Genomic DNA, 20,154 nt, shown 5'->3' with positions numbered 1-20,154 from the left:
CTAGCATCTGGCTAAGCTATCAAGGCTCTTGTAACGTCTCTTGTCAATTTATGAGTCCTGTTTTTCGAAAGTTAGTGCTCACTGCGGTGCTTTAAATATGCAGCTGAAGAGGCCAGATCCCCACCTCTGACCTCGATACGACAGCGTATTCCTGCTATTCAGGCTAACTCTTATCACAACACATAACAACCAAATAAAAAAGAAATAGAGGGGAGAGCAAAATACTCAATGACCACTGGGCACAGGATTGTGTGTAAACCACTGAAGCAACTTGGCAGCAGTGTGCCGGGATAATTTGGACAACAAGCTGAAAGCATAGTTGAGCAACAAGGTCAGCGTGACAGGTTACAGAAGTGTGGGAAAAGCATGGTGCTCGACCGTCGGCCTTGATTACTCACTACTTCTGAAGGAGTCAGGTCCAGGTTCTCCACAGGCTTGGTTGAAGACCGACCAAAGTCATCAGTCTGTCACTGCCGGTTTCCAGTCACACAGACAGGCAAACAATGAGGAGGAAGTCATGAAATGAACCACAGCCTCTGGTTTCTGTTGTGTCTGGGAAAGGCCTCAGCTCCCACACAAGAATCTGTGGCATGGACAAAAGAGAGAAGGTCAAAGATGGTTCCGGAAACAACAAGGTTCTGGCCCACAGCGTGTGTAAAACCCCGTCCTACTTTTATTTTAAGCTATCTGGACCGCATTCCTTCCGAGCTCTGGGCTTTCAAACACTTAGACAATCAGTCAGAAGGCTAGGCAGGGAAAGACCTGTGCATTTTAAAACAAGAAGAATTTCCTTTTCATTTTGTCTGTATGTATTCACCTTCATGCCACCCCAAACCTGTACGAGTTTGTTTCTTCCACAAAACACAAAGATACATTTTTGAAGAATATACTGGTTGCTTTATATTAGACAGACAGAGAGAGACAGTGCAGTATGAGTGTTTGTGCGCTAAAGCAGGTGAGAGGTTGTGAAAATAGACCGTTTTGACACACATTAAGGTGGACCATGGCTTTAAAAAAAATTATATCAACATAACGGTTGAATTGATGTCATTCCAAAGGTGGTTTCATGTGGTTAAGAAATACTGGATTCAAACAGCATTAGCATACTTTACATTTCACACACCCACCCCCCGCTCATACAGGTCCTTCATTCAGGCCTGTGGAATGTGAGTGTGTCCAGGTGCAGACAGAAAAAACTCGGGACTTTCCCCCTCAGCCCTTCTGATCCCTGTAGCAGAGCTCATGACTCAACATGGACACACACATTAGAGAGAGAGAGAGAGAGAGAGAGAGAGAGAGAGAGAGAGAGAGAGAGAGAGAGAGAGAGAGAGAGAGAGAGAGAGAGAGAGAGAGAGAGAGAGAGAGAGAGAGAGAGAGAGAGAGAGAGAGAGAGAGAGAGAGAGAGAGAGAGAGAGCGAGAGAGAGAGAGAGCGAGAGAGAGAGAGCGAGAGAGAGAGAGAGCGAGAGAGAGCGAGAGAGAGCGAGAGAGAGCGAGAGAGAGCGAGAGAGAGAGAGCGAGAGAGAGCGAGAGAGAGCGAGAGAGAGCGAGAGAGAGCGAGAGAGAGCGAGAGAGAGCGAGAGCATGGCCACTTGCCGATTAAAGATTTTCCCACCTCTTCCCCATCAACAACAGCTAAGTTTACCCACAAGTCACTGACAAGTGCTCTCTGAGGACTCAATAGCAGGAAAGGAAGTGTGAAAAAGCCTCTCTTGTAATTATTTTTGAATATACCCCACATTTACACTTATCAAAATATCTTTCAGAGCTTAATAACTAACGCTATGAATGGACCCTTGTGCTGCACTTTACTGATCTATAGGATATAGAGTTACACACCTTTGCAGAGGAATCTAACAGCCAATTGATTCATTCCAAACACAAACCCTGAAAAAACAAACATAAAATTCGACATATAAATACATAGTACTGAATCTCAAGGAAGTATGTTAAATATCTGGATGTAGTACAAACTTACCATCCATTAAAGGTAGTAGTTAGTAGTAGTAGTAGTAGCAGTAGTAAGTAGTTGGAACTAAAACTGGATTAGGAAATTGCCCAGATCTCCAGCTGGTAGGAACCTGTGGCCTGTTACACAAAGCTGGTTTCAATTTGTTACCCAGGTAAATTTGAGATTAGTTTGAGCTAACTCTGGTTTTTTGGGCTCAAGAAGGTGGGTTGGTTTTTCTCAGTGTTTATCACCATGGTAACTGACACTACACTGCTAACCTGCTCTGGAGCAGGTTTTATTCTGGGTTTGAGATTGCAAACCCAAACTGGACCAATCAGCAGAAAGTAAATGCAATAAAGCCACACCCCCTGTATGTCTCGTTCCAAATTAAAGCAGTTTATAATGAAAAAACTTTTGAAATAAAATTGTGCATCTTTTAGTGCTAATTATTTATTATATTTATATTATATGAATTATAATCACTTTGAATTCATAGTAATTTTCAAAACGATTTCTCAATCTTCAGAAGAGAAGTGAATCAAACAGACACTGTGACTGGCTGTTTGCCGCACGTGTCACACTTTCAGGCTAACTCTGCATTAAACCTGAGTTGACAGAGAAAGTGTATACCGAGCTTTGAGAAACGGTTGAACTTGATCTAAACCAGGTTGGATTTATCTGGATTTGTCAACGCTAAACCTACTCTGAAACTCAGAGTTTGTTCAGCTAGCTTCATGCAACAGGCCTCTGGCTGAAGTGGTAGACTAATTTGGTCAAGCTGGTTAGGGCTGGTAAAGCTCTCTTTTGGTTAGGCTAGAATACCATATGGCCAATCAGCATAACACAAGCTTGGCAAGTCTGGGAGACCAGTTTTATCCACCTAAAACCAGAAAAAAAACTTTTGGCTAATTTAGAATAAGGCTAAACAGTCAGCCACTTAATGCAGTTAATTAGGGCCCGAGCACCGATGGTGTGAGGACCCTATTGGAATTGCTCTGTTTATTAATTTCGGACCTAGAGTCCTGCATGTGGGTACCCTACGATTATTTGATGGCATGCTATTTACGTTGTCATTTGCGATGCGGTTGCGAGTTACAAACCAATAGGCACGGGCGGACTGCAGATCTAGTAGCCAAGACTACTTAGACTCAATTCACTGCCAACTGATAGGCAGCTGCTTTCAAACAGTCCCGTGCTTATTTGTGTTCACGTTCTGTAGTATGAAGACTGTCAAAAGTTTTCTACTAACAACGTGATTTGCAGCGTTGAGCATTGTAGCCAATCGTGCTGCAACTGAAGTGATTGACAGCTTCAGTAATTAAGAGCTCGTTTTCTGTATATTATCTATTCATAATATGAAGAAAAGACTAAGACGACCAAAAGCCACGTATACACTGCAGAGTTTCAGAAGACACCCGGCATTTAAAAGCTAAGTGAATCTGTTCAAATATCCCCTATATTATGACAGTAAAAGCTCATATTTGGTTCTTTTAATTTATGGAAACCTCTAAGTGCCTGAATAGCCTATTGTGTAACCTTTGCACACTTGTTCAAAATAGACTGTATGGGTAGACTGGGTAACCCAGCCTGATCTGCCGGCGATTTGATTTCGCCCTGCAACTCAGTCTGGAAACCTGAACATTCATTTCTACTGCTTATGTTACACTTTTGCGGGAACCAATCACAGACTGGCTTATCCACCTGGCGCACTATTAGCGGGTTTAACATAATGACAGATAGAGAAGTGATGGGACGACCATTGATCACGCCTCTTGTGGTTATTCTCATTTGAATTATGCTCGTTGATCACGCCTCTAGTGCAGTAGAGCAGACTCCCCAGACCAATGTCCAATCTTAAATTGAGCTTGGTCTGGTGATAGCCATACAACTGTATGGGCAGATTGTTCATATGCTGTAGGGCAAAAGAGTTGTATTTTTGACATAACGGGTGCACCTTCTCACCTTTTTTTTCTTTTTAATTATTACCATGGTAGGCCTAATGTTGGTTTAATTGCATGTGTTACACAAGAAAATAAATGATTTCTGTCTAGCTAACGCAGTAGATTTAATGCGGGTGCAGTTCGGGGCCCAGTCAGGTCGGGTACGGAATTTGGTTGAGTGTTCTATTAAGTACTGCATGTGTGGGTTTACCAAACATGACTGATGCAGAATTCTCACCAAATGTTGCTTCACCAGCAACAGTACCGTCCAACACACTCTTATGGGAAATTGTAAGTATTACCATTTTGCAGAATTAGTGATTAATTTATGTGAACGTATCATCTCAGTGTGATGTAAACATACAATCCGTTTACATCACACTGGGGTGGACCTCCATGCTTACTTTTTTCTAAAAATTGTAGATTTCCATACAAATTACATTGTGAGAAATACAAATTCATACATTTCTCATGAGATTGGGCTGGTGACAAATGTGTAAAATGTCATAAAAACACTAACTTTTTACAAAGTTAGACTTTGCGCAATGAACTTTCGCAGGCGAAAGAAAACTTAACCGGATGTGGCCACGAATTACTGGATTACATGGACGAATGACAACAAAATACACATCCAAAGTCATTCTTCACTCCAGTAAACAAACTAAGCTTAAGTAACTGCTTTCCAAACAGCCACTTTATCCTTTTTGAGGTGTATACTTTCTTACAGCCTCAATTTTGCTTTGTTTCCAAGGTATGAATCTCCACACACACAAAGGTCACATAGCTATCGGTTAAATTGAAAATATCTGTTAAAACCGCAAGTGACAAAACATAAGGTAAAATTTCTCATTACACAGATTCCAATTGAAATAATCGATTTTGCCCACTAAAATTCAATGAGCAACAGTCGGTAAATGTAAATTGGACTACAATTGGGCTCAGTATTGTGCAGTAAATACAAAAGAGGTAAGTGTAAGGGTCGTTTGCATACAGTGGTACCGACTGCAGGGTTGCCGAATGACTTAAGAAACGTTATTAGCAAGATGGTAGAAAACTATGTTTCTGGGCCATTGCTACCAATGATGGAAATAAGCGCAGTTACAATAGCAAAATATGTGGGAGAGCGTTGCTGTGACGAATGACGATATTGTATTCCAATAGGTAGCACTTCAAAGTTAATACCAAAACTAGTCAGCACTCAGCACATCATCCGTTTAAAGAATTTAATGAGAAAATCTGGTTATTATTACACTTAAAATAGTTAGAAAAAGAATGAATGAGATGATAATAGGGCTGTCAACTTGTAAAATTGTTGACTCACGAGTAGACGTGCCGATAATGCGATTTATCACGATAATGAATATGCACGATATTGTTATCATGGGCACTTTAAAATATCGTAAATAATAATTTATTAACAATTTATATTTTTTTTATAATGCACTCAAGAATACTTTGCCCATCAACCGTATAAATGCTCAACACCGCTGTATTCTGCCAAAGGGAAGCGCTCTGATATAAACAAGCCCAACGTGCGTTTGCACATGACTGAACCGGTGAAGGAGACGCGCTGAAGTGCCGCTCAGTGACAGCAGAGGGCGCTGATGAACTGCAGAATGCAGCCGGTTACCCCGCAAACCAGCAAACAAAAAAAAACGTGTGTAGTTTTTAAAACAGCATTCGTTTTTGATATCCCAATGTTGTTCATCACAGCACCAAATACTTAATACTTAAAGACTTAATAGGCTATTTATTTTCAAATTTAAACATTTTTATGTTTTAATCTGGACTACAACATACCCTAATAATTAGAACTGTTCTAATTATTTGTTATTGTTCAGTATAACTTTGAGATACGACTTCATTAGTTAACATGTTAATTCATTATTACCAAACTGACAATGAAAAATACTTATAAAGAATTAATCATTCTATGTTAATTTCTTAGTTACTTTTTAATAACATTAAAACCAAAATCAAAATAACTTTTTTAATGGACCTAAGATAAAACTAAGAATGATCAGTATTTCTTAACTAACATTAACAAAAACATTATACGTTCTGTACCAAATGTAGCTATTGCTCAATCTTAGTTAATGCATAAACTAATGAGACCTTATTGTAATTTGTAAGCCTACCTGTTGTTCATAGCCTAATTTTTTTGCACTTTAATCTGTTTGAAAATTGTACTTTTACATCTCTGAAAAAAATCAAGAGACCACATAACATTGATTTCTCATTGTTTCTCAATGAGGGGTCTCTTAATTTTTTTCCAGAGCTGTATATATTTTTGGTGCATTATTGTATTTAAACATTCAGTTATTTTTGTTCTTACAAAAATAGTTCTTAAAGCTGTTATGCTATGGCAACACTTTTTTTTGCAACTTATTTCAATATCGTGATAATATCGTATATCGTGATAAAACTTCATTAATTAATCGCAACATGAAAAATTGATATCGGCACATGCCTACTCACGAGATAAAGTATGGAAGCTATGTAAGAGTGAATAATAGTTATGGTGTTCACATACCATGCCTCATTGTATTTAACGTTAAACAAAAACATTCCTAAAGTGTAGGCTACTGTACTGACTGAATAGAATAAAGGATAAATGCACTGCTCCCACTGGTTTGATTATTTACCGTTTCATGTCAAGAAAAAGTTTAATGTTTACCACAGCACAGCTAGCTCGGAGCGTTCAATATGCTGTAAAGCTTAAATTAATATTAATAATATTTGTTTCAATCACTGAAGGAAGCCTGCTATATTTGGGACAAGAGTCACGACCTTAAATAGCTTGCACAAAACTCTTGACCAGCACTCAAAGTTTGTTCATTTAAACCGTTATGCGCAGAGAGCGTGAGGGTGAGGGTGAGAGTGTGTGAGGCATGCAGTCTTGGCCATTAGCTGATTTACTTGTTTTTGTGTGAGTAATACATTGTCAAATATGTTTAAACTTAAATGGACTACCTATACAAGTAGTTATGTGTCTTTGTATTCATTTGTCCTGTTGTTGACGTAATGCGCGTCATTGACAAAATGAGCAACAGATGTTCGAATATTCGTGTTTTTTTAGAGGGAATATTCGAACGTCATTTGAGCAATTTTGACAGCCCTACATGATAACTTATATCATTAATCGTACCTAGCATGTGTTACATGAGTGATCGGAAGAGAGAGAGATGGGGAGAGAGATTAAGAGCAGGCCCAAACTAGAGAGCCACAAAATCAAGAGCAGAGAGAAAGAGCCAGAGAGCCAGGCCACAGGAAACGAGAGTCAGATAATCACAGAGACAGAGCAACAGTTACAATCTTATTTTACCCCTTTCTCAATCATGTGACTAAACCCAAATGTGAGACATTCAAACTGACAGATATTCAGATAATTACAACTTCCCTCACTGTACTGTAAAAGTGTGACACATTTTGGCCTACAGGCCTTGGGGACTATCAAATGGCCCTTGTGGTAAGATATGGGTTGAATCCGTAAAGCAAATATCTTTGATTATTTTCAATCCTACATAAGGAAGGAGAAAGGACTGAGAATTTGCTTTTTTCAAAGGAATGTCAAGCAAAAACCACAGTAACCAGCTTGACCACCTTTAGATGTTATGACCCTGTTTTTTTTCCCCCCGGCAGGGTAGTCCAAGGTAAAGAGCAGCAAGAACTGACAGTATATCTAGCACACATATGCTGATCAAAATATGGCAGTTCTCTGAGTTCACAGCTGTGCTGCCTGCCTGAGCTGGGCCAAGCTGGCAGTGGTCAACAGCTGAGGCAGAGCTGGGCACCAAAGCAGCACTGTGACAGCCCACATTCCCCCAGCGCAACAGCCAAACACTTCTTTAAAGAGCCTGATTATGCATTCCCAGCCTTCAGCAGTAAACCGGCCCTTTAAAACGACTGACACTGGATTCTCAGCACTTAGGTCTCTCTTCATAGATCGTGCCGCCACAGTCAGAGGAGGTCGTTTGAAGCACCAAGTTCCTTCCCACAGCCGGTGAGGGCATAAAGCAACCACTTGACCTCACAATCAAACTGATTAATAAAGCAAGCTTCTAGCAAAGACACTGTGATTAAAAAGGCAAAATCTAACTCAACGTTTTAATGTAACTTGGTAGCATGCAAACACTAAGAGACGCAATTTAGATAGGAATTAGCATACGAGTGCCAAGCTATTTTTACAATTGTCTCCGGTTTGTGTGTAAACATTTTTTTTTTTTATATGTACTTTCCATCCAAACAATCTGTCCATCACTGCTAACTGTGCACAACTGCTGTGTATCCATTGCTTTAAGTTGCAGTAATCCTGAAAGCAGCTGCAAAGGGCTAAAAAAGCCACATGATTTGAAGCTATTGCCAGCTGCATGCCATCTTTGAGTTAAACACACATCAAAAGTTCTTCATTTAACACCCTAAGGGGGTGGAGGGGCGAGAGGGAAAGATAGAGATGGTGGGAGAAACACAAAGAAACAGAGAGGGAAAGAAAATAATGATATTAAATGAAAGCATGTGTGTGTGGGGACAGTCAAAGGCCTGTTTTACACCACACAAGCACTAAGTGAAGCAGCAGTGTGACTCCAGTTGTTCGCGAACAAATCACTCATTCACTCAACTTTTTTTTTTTCTTTTCATTTAAGCCTCAAGCCTCAAAGACCAACTATAGCATGATCAGAGAGCATTCAAGTGTGATTATATCTTCTGTTTGGAAAGATCCATTTTGATTCTTATACTAATTCAATTTATGAATAAAATAAATGTTTGTTCAGTTCGGCGTGTTTTTTAGGCAATTATTTTACCATTTTTATTATATACACCTCAGAAAATACTGAGTATGGGCAGCCCTGAGTGAATTTATTAAAATGATTAAAAAACTTATATAGTGATATAATAATTCACTATAATGATATAATGATACAACTTATATAATGATTATAACTGATAATACAGTGCCTTGGGAAAGTATTCAGCCCCCTTGAACTTTGCGACCTTTTGCCACATTTCAGGCTTCAAACAAAGATATAAAACTGTAATGTTTTTGTTAAGAATCAACAACAAGTGGGACACAATCATGAAGTGGAATGAAATGTATTGGATATTTCAAACCTTTTTAACAAATCAAAAACTGAAAAATTGGGCGTGCAAAATTATTAGGCCCCTTTACTTTTAGTGCAGCAAACTCTCTCCAGAAGTTCAGTGAGGATCTCTGAATGATCCAATGTTGACCTAAATGACTAATGATGATAAATAGAATCCACCTGTGTGTAGTCAAGTCTCCGTATAAATGCGCCTGCACTGTGATAGTCTCAGAGGTCCGTTTAAAGCGCAGAGAGCATCATGAAGAACAAGGAACACACCAGGCAGGTCAGAGATACTGTTGTGGAGAAGTTTAAAGTCGGATTTGGATACAAAAAGATTTCCCAAGCTTTAAACATCCCAAGGAGCACTGTGCAAGCGATAATATTGAAATGGAAGGAGTATCAGACCACTGCAAATCTACCAAGACCTGGCCGTCCCTCTAAACTTTCAGCTCATACAAGGAGAAGACTGATCAGAGATGCAGCCAAGAGGCCCATGATCACTCTGGATGAACTGCAGAGATCTACAGCAGAGGTGGGAGACTCTGTCCATAGGACAACAATAAGTCATATACTTCACAAATCTGGCCTTTATGGAAGAGTGGCAAGAAGAAAGCCATTTCTATTAAGATATCTATAAAAAGTGTTGTTTAAAGTTTGCCACAAGCCACCTGGGAGACGCAGCAAACATGTGGAAGAAGGTGCTCTGGTCAGATGAAACCAAAATTGAACTTTTTGGCAACAATGCAAAACGTTATGTTTGGCGTAAAAGCAACACAGCTTATCACCCTGAACACACCATCCCCACTGTCAAACATGGTGGTGGCAGCATCATGGTTTGGGCCTGCTATTCTTCAGCAGGGACAGGGAAGATGGTTAAAATTAATGGGAAGATGGATGGAGCCAAATACAGGACCATTCTAGAAGAAAACCTGATGGAGTCTGCAAAAGACCTGATACTGGGACGGAGATTTGTCTTCAAACAAGATATAGATCCAAAACATAAAAAATAAACATATCCAGGTGTTAGAATGGCCAAGTCAAAGTCCAGACCTGAATCCAATCGAGAATCTGTGGAAAGAACTGAAAACTGCTGTTCACATACGCTCTCCATCCAACCTCACTGAGCTCGAGCTGTTCTGCAAGGAGGAATGGGCAAAAATGTCAGTCTCTCGATGTGCAAAACTGATAGAGACATACCCCACGTGACTTACAGCTGTAATCCCAGCAAAAGGTGGCGCTACAAAGTATTAACTTAAGGGGGCCGAATAATTTTGCACGCCCAATGTTTCAGTTTTTGATTTGTTAAAAAAGTTTGAAACATCCAATAAATTTCGTTCCACTTCATGATTGTGTCCCACTTGTTGTTGATTCGTCGCAATTTTTTTAAAAATATTTTAACATAAAGCATTAGCAGAGGAAAATAATCAGTTATAGTGCCTTGCGAAAGTATTCAGCCCCCTTGAACTTTGCGACCTTTTGCCACATTTCAGGCTTCAAACAAACATATAAAACTTTATATCTTTATGTTTGAAGCCTGAAATGTGGCAATATATATGACAATTTTGTCCGATAACAATAACCAAAAATTCTTTATATTTGAAAGCTGATTACCGATATATTGGCCGATAAAGCTAAATTTTATTATTATTATTGGATAAAATTGTCATATCGGTGCATCTCTGAGTTCTATAGATTAGCAGAGATATTAGCAATATATTGGCAGATAAATCTAAATCCAAATTTTTATATAATTTTCCAGGGCCTGATTAGAAAAACAAAAGTCTCACAATTAAAAGCCATGTCCCAAGCACGCAATTATAATGTTCTCATAATCATATATAGTCTATATTACACACGTTGCAAGTGATTCCAATCATATTTCAAGCAATTAAAAACCATAATGGCGAACAGTGCGCATCTGATGTGTCTCATCTGAAGGAAATAATCCATTATTTATCAGCTTTAATATATGTGCCAATAATGACAACATTAAAAATTAACATATATCGACAGATAACCATATGGTGGCCGATATATGTTGTGCATCCCTAAACTGTTTCACAATAATACAAAAAAAAGAAAATACATTTTTGGGTTAAGAATGTTGTCAAAAGTATCAACCGCGATACCAAATCAGTACTGAAATTTTACGAATGTCACGTTTTTGAGCACTGTTGAGCAACAATGATCAACACGTGGCAGCTTTTGAAAGCACACAAAAGTTGTTGAAAGTGTTTTAAAAGTGGGAGCAGGAGCGTTTGAAAGCACAAGCAGGCGTCAACAAGCGGACCAGTAGGCAGACAGACGCCTGCATTCAAACGCTCAGTGTGTATCTGTATAAACACTCTGTGAAAAACGTCATTAAATGTACATTTACAACATGTTTGTGAAGCGCTGATCGTTGCAGCCAATCAGAGACCTATTTGATGAGCGTGTAAGCACAATTGCCAGTCAGAGGTGTTTACGGTTCTGCTCAACAGCACTCAAAAGCGTCGCATTTTTTACATTTCAGTACCGATTTGGTATCGTAATCGGTACTTTTGACAACACTAGTTAAGAAACATTTTCATTTTATAATGTGTAGCTGAAAGACTTAATCAGGAGTTAATAACTGCTTGAAATTGACTTGACTCATGAAATTAAATCTACATGAGACCACTTTTAGAGTCCCCATTGGCCAAGCATTCACATCTGCAGTTGCCTCATTGCAAAAAGTATGTTTCTGACCAAAGCGTATGAGTGATATTTTTGTTCTGAGTCTCTTCTTTAAAAGACACTGTATTAAAGTCAATGCTAAGAACAGGAATGCAGGGGATACAGAAAATCACCCGCTCAGTTCATTCACCTCAGACAAGCATACGTGAATAGAGAGAGAAAATAGGTACAGAACGCTTAGTCACAGCTTTGAGCTGGGCCGCCACACAGGGCGAAATGGATTTGGTTGTGGTTCCTGGCACAATGAGGTCTTTCACATGTTGCCCTGAGGGTGGTCCACTTTGGCCGATCCTATCAAGCGGCCCTCCACTGCGAGATATCTCACCAGTCACCATGACAACAACCTACCAAACACAGAGCGCTCACACAGGTGCGTCAAGCCACACAGGTGCTTTCGGTCGGGAGAATAGAGAGGGGTCATGGGAAAGGATGGAGAAAGAGTGTCTACAGACAGAAGTATAAGCCTATAAGCAAGCACAGAACAAGATCGTACCAGTCTTTATAAATCTACCAAACAGCTTTTGATATCTGTGGCCTCGTAGGGGAGCCAATGACTTAACATTTATGTAAAGATCAGACCTATATGAAGTACATTGTACACACACATCCTCAAACAGGAAGCGTGATTTATCCATGCACAACAACAAAAGCGTATGGTTAAAAAAAAAAAAAAAAATCTCTGCTAATCTTCTCATACAGAAGAGGAGTCAGAAACGATATCAGGCTGGGAGATCAGCAGATCATTTGAGAGAAAACTAAATATTATTTATATAAATATTACAAAATATTAACCTTTATATAATATAAAATAACATTTTGCAAAATGTCGGTTTGACAAATGTATTCTGCTTTTCACAATTAGTCAAATAATTTGATAAATCACTAAATTATTTTATTCTACTGACCACACTAGTTCTAAAGAGTCAAACATCATTTTTTTCCTCATATGAAAAAACATAAATAATCTAAGAAAATAGTTTCTTATATCACTTTAGCAGGGGCTGGAAAAATATACAGTCAACTTACAAAATAAATATAGTCCAGATAACATTTTAATAATTTGTATTGGCTTCGGTACAATAAAAATATGAATGTCATATGATACTTTAAAAATGTCATTAAAACATCACTCTTAATATTTTCACACACTGTATAAATAGGCCTTTATACAAGAAAATTATAGCTGTCTATATATTTTAGGAATTGGAGCCGTTGCAATTTCTGGGGTCATTGGCATCAAAAAAAGTATCTTTGCCAGACATAAATGAAATTAAAATGAACAAATTGAGCCTAGAGTTTTTTTCAAAGTAATCCCAACAATGTTTCAAACTAAAGTTTAGATTTGCCAATAAATCATCAGAAATCAAGGGGTATGGTTACAAATATAAACTCATATTCATAGAGAATACTCAAATGATCAAAGCTTTCCTTTCTACATTCATTGTATAGCCGACATTAGCCGTCTAATTTGTATCCATTATATTTCTCCTAAGGAATTTAAGGAGAAACATCTGAGACTAAGTTAATATTTAACCGAGTAATTTATTAATGCTATTAAGCTATGAAAGCACAACATCTGAGGAATCAAAATTTCTCCTGGGCTCAGTTGTTGCTACCATGTTTGTTGAGGTCTCCTTTTACTATCAAGTCATCTTATGAAACGAGAGCTATTTGAAAGGCTGAAATGAAGAAACTAAAGGGCTAATAAGTCACAGATTATGTTACGACCGGTCACAGGAAAATAACCAGATATAAACGTATGCCTTGCTTTTAGCATCAAACCCATAAGCGTGGGGTAGATGAAACCGGTAGCCTGCTGAGAAGTGTGCATGTGCTAAAGTGAGAGGAGGTGGGTGTGCTCCTTTCCTCTCATGTGTGAGGTGGGCAGAAAATTGTGTATTTTTGTTTAAAGTCGGTGCCCAAGTAAAACATAAAGGCATCATTACTCGTGTGGACCCTTGCTGAATGAGCAACCTCCCCGCTTGAGCACTGACGTTGCCTTATGGATAACATACGTCTGCAGAAAGGGAGACATAGAGTGCGGCGAAATGAAAATAAAAGCTGCGAATCAATAATCATGTTTGACAACGGCAACTGACTGGAACTGGAAATATTCCAGAGAGGAACGCAACTGTGCGAGATGCAGCAGTTCACAGGGTGTGTTTTGTCAAAGGCGGCCACTGTTACTGCTGCCAAAAGTTGCATTCCACCCCCAGACTGGACGGCTTTAGGATCTGCACGCAGGCAGGAAGGGGGTATGGTGATTTTCATCATACTTCACTAACGTCCTGTGTTTTGATACCGTCAGAATTAATGAGGAACATGTCCACCTTGCACATACATCAAACATCTAGTCCATACTTCAAACCACTGGCTAGAAAAATAAACGCTGACTTATCATACAACGGCTCCAGTTCTTTCTAGTTTCTCCCCAGAAAGCAATAAATGTTCCCTCAATTATGTGGTTATTTTGAACATCTTTTTATTTTATTTTAAATGTATTCAAAAAATTGCAATGTATGATTGTTGATTGACTGAAAGCTAAACATCTTGAGCCCGGAAGAGCGCTGTAGGTTGTGCCCTTACGTGACTTTATTTGCTGAATTCCAACACTGTAAGTGTGAAAGTTTGTCTGGTTTTCTGCCCAGTCAGCCCGATGGCAGAAAGAAATGATGTGCATGCAAGGAATCAGCCAGAGGATTAGACTACATTTTCAACTATGCTGCCCTTCCTCTCTTAGAATATTATGTATGGGAAGCAAATGTGAAAAAGCTGTTGGGAATTTTCTCAAACACGTGGTTCATAAATAAAGTAAATGATACTGAGGATTAAGATTTTTTTAAGTGCTATTGCAGCTTAACTTTATTTAGAATAGGAGCCTATGATGTCCCCCGAATTTTGCTTTGTGGATGTCATGATATTGTTAGTCCTGTCTAGAGCTGGGTGATATTGCTAAAACTGTATCACGATATAAGCGTTTCATATCAGTCGATATCGAAAAATAGATTACATTTAAACATTTTTATTTTAAACTTAAAGGAACTGTATGTAAGAAATGTATTTCAATTAATCATAAAATGACCTTGATATGTTACGAGACATAATGAAGAAATAATTTTAATCTCAAATACTTATATCACTGACAACAGTGGTCCAGCCAGGATATTGTCATTTAAAAGTTGTTTTTGCAGCCCTCAACTGATGTTGATGTTGACATGTTGTGTTTTGGCCTGAAGCTCCACCCTCCACCATATCTACCAATCAGGAAGTCAGTAGTGTTTCGGCATCCGGGTTGCCAGCTCTGCTCTAGTTACCACGGCTGCAGCTACAAACGCTCCTGCTGGATCCTGCAGCCTATCTGGCAACCTCGAGTCAGGGGGGAGGGGGAGAGGGCATAGTGATTGCAGTTCCAGTTTTGGCCACAATCTTACATACACTTCCTTTAACCTTCCTCTCAGTCATAAAGGCAGAAATGTCAACACAACCATGGAAAACACTTAAATAATTAAAATGTAAACAATGAACACTTAATTACCTCAACATTCAAATGCAGCGCCTCCGTTATGTCTTTGTACCGTTTATATGCTTTGTCATAAGGCACTGATGCAGAGTAACGTTACCTCTCCATGTCGTTTCAAAGAATAGTACAAGGGCGAGCGGGACGAGTATAAACATCTTCCCAAATGGACGAGGCGCGCACACAGTCAGCAGAGGCTCGCGCTGTGCAGCCAGACGAAAATATAAACAACGATAAAAAAAGGGGTTAAACAAATTTGTTGTATTTCTTGGTCTATATCTTGGTTGGGACGATGGTCTTGAATAATTTTCAGACAACATTGGTCTGACTACGGTCAGACTTATAAAATCCAAAAAAACTGACATACTTGCTCGCACTTGCAGCGCTCATTTTAGTGTTGTTCCCCAAACTTGATACTAATACATGATTGGCTGTTAGCATGTCTCTCCCTATGTTGCTAGGTTACCAGATAATGCCTTTGTTAATACAACCAAACCTCTGGTTTCTTACAATGAAGAAAAAAATAATTATCGAACGTTTTATTGAACACATTTTTTTTTAATGATATCGATTACGTGTCTATCACGATACATATCGTTATATCGCCCAGCCCTAGTCCTGTCAATCAATACATTTTTTTCTTTAATTATATTTGATCACACCTAACATAAGTTATAATGTATTTTTATATTGTAATTTCACATTTAATCATCAAATTAATTAAGAAACAACATAAAGACAGTATATTTTAAATATCTGTGCCTAACAGGTAGGAAATATACAGAAATTGAAGTTATCAAACACTTTACAGTCTTCACTGCATACATTAGAACGTATCCTTATTAAAAGCTACAAAAGGTCAGACAAGAGCAGTGAGTTATTTTCTCTTTTTTTTTAATATAAATACATGCATTTATTAGCCTAGAAATCTAGACGCACCATAGCGGCAGCAAATCTAATCTGCCTGCGAGTGTCGTCTAGCAACTCTCAATACCCATCTGAGCTGTATTCCCCTAACTCTTGCCGGGCCAATCACATTGTGTATAGAGTCGGTGGGCGGGGCCATAATGACGACGGCCGAGTTGCGTTTGCGTGCTTCTAGTAAACACAGAAACTGGCGAACGGCGGCGGTCTTTCGAATCAGCTTTGACCGCGACTCTCGAAGACTTAGATTTAAGATTTTCTCTGAGAAAAGAACAAAGAACGGCACTGAAGTCATTCTTAAAAAGGGAAGATGTGTTCTGAGTTTTGTTGACCGGATAAGGCGAATGTTTAATCTATCAACGAGCTCTGCTTCACCTTCGTTGCTCTGGTTGGTTGTAGCGCTATCCTATCGCGTGCAGAGGGAGTTTGAAAGACAACCGTTTATCCCGCCCCTCGGATTGAGCCCTGTCTATGGTGAGTTTCCAGACCAAACATCTTGATGTGGGTCTGGCTTGTCAGGCTACGCATTTATACATTTGTTTTAAGGGAAAGTGTACATTAATCAACATTTATGAATGTAAATGTACACAAATTAGCCCAAAGGCTAGTTTTCATTGGTAGTACCCTTGCCAGATGTTATTAGGCCTAAACCTAAAGAAAATAAATTAATACATAATTGTAAATCGTTTAATTTAGTGTAAATTGTTTGATTTACAATAATGAGAGACACCACTGCGACCCACAGGTATTTTCCTTACAAATGTTAATTTGGAATGCAGTGGGCTTGTAATGCAAATCGCAATGTTGTTGAATTGGTAAAAAAAAAATTGCAGTAAGATAATTTTCCAAAATTGTTCAACCTTAGTTACAAAGAAAGTATAAGAGGCTGTAGCATTGGTTTTTTGTTTTGTTTTGTTTTGTTTGTTTTTAGAGAAACGAGTATGTGAGAATCATATGGTATTTTTATGTTGTAGTACAGTCAAAAACTTACATACAGCACCTTTAACGTTTTCATTTACGGAAACTGATTACAGAAAGATTACATATAATCGTTTACTACCCAGCACTGTATGCATCTGTGCATTATATATATATTTATATTTTTTATTTTATTTTTTAAATTCAGAAAAAAAACAGGGAGCGAGGCTTTTCCATAGCCTCAGTCCATCATCAGTTCGTAGCAATGAGCTCCATGAACTGGCGTCAGATAACAGAGACATACAAATTGAGCAATGCTGGTGCCCAAGGTCCAGGAGCAAAAGCCACTGGTACAGACAATGTCAACATACTCCATCAAAATGACTAATGGCCCAGCTCCATGTTTCATTATTTTTCATAGATTGAGTCAACATGACTGAACTGGACTTGTCCAGGCTGAGTAAATGCAGCTTGATCTCCAACTAGTCACCTAGAGGAGTACAACATGTGTACAAACTGTTCACAGTACCGCACAGTGAATCAAAGACTCAATGTGTGGCCGAGTTCCTTGAGGTCATAAACCTCATCAATGCTAAAGTAAACTTTGTATTAAGCAGAGCTCGGTTTGTCCCCCTTAGCTAGTAAGCAATCAGCTATGACTGCACTTACTTCAGAGCGCATGGGTCGTAGTTAGCCATTACACACTGTGCTGAAAGGCCAACTGTGATGCATTAGTTTCTAATAATAAAAGAAGCACAGCGCACCATTCTAACACCCTTGATTGGTACCTTTTATATAAGCACAAGTCTGCTACATGAATTTAGACACTTAATGAGACAGGATTCTCTTTGGCACACCACAGTTAGAAAGGGATTAATTAAAAAAAAGACAAGTAAAAAAGGGTAAATGGCGCCAAGAATCTTCAGATCCTAAGAGAAGTCGTCGGAACTGCAGCATTAGGAATACAAATGTTAAAGCTAACTGAAGAACAACTCCATCCAATACCGCTAGCTCAGACTCCATGAGAAGTTTTAAAACCAATTAGTGAATATTGATGAAGCTACTGAAGGTATTAGGTGCCACTAATGAATTAAAGGCTAAGAGCTTAAGACCATTATTTCCAAAGTAAAAGGCTCCACTGACAAACCATTACAAGTGCTGCACTTCACAAGTGACAGCTTTAGCACGTCTTTTTACAGATACAAATTCTTAATTACTTTATACGAGTAGGGAGCAGCTGACTATGGCTACATTCACACTGCAGTTTAATATATATATATAATATATATATATAAAAAAGTATTCCCCCCTGTGTAATACAGATCTGTTTTTTATGAAACATTTCACACAGAATGTCATATTAAAGCATAATCTGCTATGTATATAACTTTGAAGAAGAAGAAGAAAAGTTTAAAGTAACTGACTAAAAATGTAATGTAACCAAATTAAAAGTAAAACTTTCCTTATACCTTGGATACATGTCAATGTACACTATTTTATAAATAATACATTTTTCAAAATGTGATTTTTTTTTTTGATTATACTAAAACTATACCATTAATAATGAATTCACCAGTATTGCATGTTATCAGGGGTTGAATCACATGACATTTAATCTGAACCAAACATTGACTGGTCATAAAAGGTAACATTATCATGTAATAAAAATAACTATTGACCTTGACACACAATAAGGGTCTGCTAGAGTCCTCTCTGTAATATAATTTCCTGCTTTTGTTTTCCCCTAAATGTTGTTTGCACCACATGACTTGTGAGATATATATATATAAATAAATAGCTGCAATCAGCAATTGCAAGGCCAAGTGCAAAGAAGACGAGAAGGCATGCCAACATGGCTGGGAGTATCAGACCAAACTGATACTGATACTGAACATAAGGAGCAATTTAAGATGATTTTGAGCAAAATTGCTGATAAATCATATAAATGGTCATTAATATTATGATTTAATGGTTTATCACTTTTGACCAACAGTTGGTGAAATTGATGTAGTGCTGTCAGACTAAGGTGACAATGACACATACAAAGATTGTTGTCAATGTTAAAGCATAGCAGACATATAAGCTGTGTCCCAAAGTGAAGGGTGCGCACTTTGAAGGCCAGGCAACGCTACGCCTTTAAAGGTCCACTAAAATCAAAATTTAAGTTTTTTAGATTTTAGTATGACTGGGTTAGCCTTAAAGTTATGAAAAAGCTGGTATGTTCCAAAACTATGATAAAATTTGCATTTAGGAGATATGAGCATTCAAAACTTACAGTCTCCCACTTCCGCTAAAACGAATCTCAGATTTTGGTGACATCACAGACTCTAGAATCTAAAGCCGACCCCCTACACTGCTGAAGCTGAAATCGGTCAGTTAACACACATTTACTAATTTCTACATGGTGAAAGGCACATAGCACACACTATATATGTGATAGGAAACGATTTAGTGTAAATATGCTTTCATTTGAGGCGAATAAAGTGTGTTATCACGTTAGTTTCACACACCGCAGCAGTGCACACACCCCAACTGGTCTGGTCTAAATTTAGACAAGACTACAGACACGAGAGTGCAGCGCGGATCACAAGTCCACGCAGACAACAAAACATATAGACCCATTTGAATTCTGCACAGAATGCTGCATTTCAAAGCGATATGGAGGAGATTATGATGGTAAACAGTGTTAGTGGAAACTGGCTTTACCAAACAGAGAGAGAAGGTCCGCTCTTGCGCTGATGCGCTCTAGTCAAACTGTATATTAACGAAACGCTATTGGCTGTTTCAAAAAAGGGGAGGAGCTACTAACAGCTGGAGCCGTTTCAGGGGAAATCACGTCAACACATTGAATAATGAAATTGCCGGTTGCCAGGTCTGAACAACAAAACTGCGGACAGTTGAAATATGCACTCATCCCTGTAGATGATGTCCCTTCTCAGGCCTTACCAGGGTCTCTATTGTGCATTTTTCCCCATCCCAGTCCAGCTCCACCAGCTTCTTCCACTCAGCTCAATGAAAGTGTAGAAAAGTGTTTTTTTATCTGTTTTAACGGTTCATTTAAACTTCTGTTGTTTCTGATGTTAAACTTAAAGGGGGGGGGGGGAATG

General features: G+C 38.6%; 1 long non-coding RNA gene across 5 annotated transcripts in view; it reads right to left on the bottom strand.

Annotated features, from left to right (window-relative positions):
• LOC137047824 (uncharacterized) overlaps positions 1–20,154 on the bottom strand; it is a 201,311-nt gene that overhangs the window by 162,423 nt on the left and 18,734 nt on the right. For all 5 annotated transcript variants that reach the window (XR_010899257.1, XR_010899260.1, XR_010899258.1 and 2 more), the window contains exon 2: positions 399–583. This is a non-coding gene — a long non-coding RNA (uncharacterized lncRNA). The remainder of the gene's footprint in view (positions 1–398; positions 584–20,154) is intronic.

Source organism: Pseudorasbora parva, chromosome 19, assembly GCF_024679245.1.
Source record: "Pseudorasbora parva isolate DD20220531a chromosome 19, ASM2467924v1, whole genome shotgun sequence".
Classification (NCBI taxonomy): domain Eukaryota; kingdom Metazoa; phylum Chordata; class Actinopteri; order Cypriniformes; family Gobionidae; genus Pseudorasbora; species Pseudorasbora parva.
This window is presented reverse-complemented; position numbering and strand designations above follow the sequence as displayed.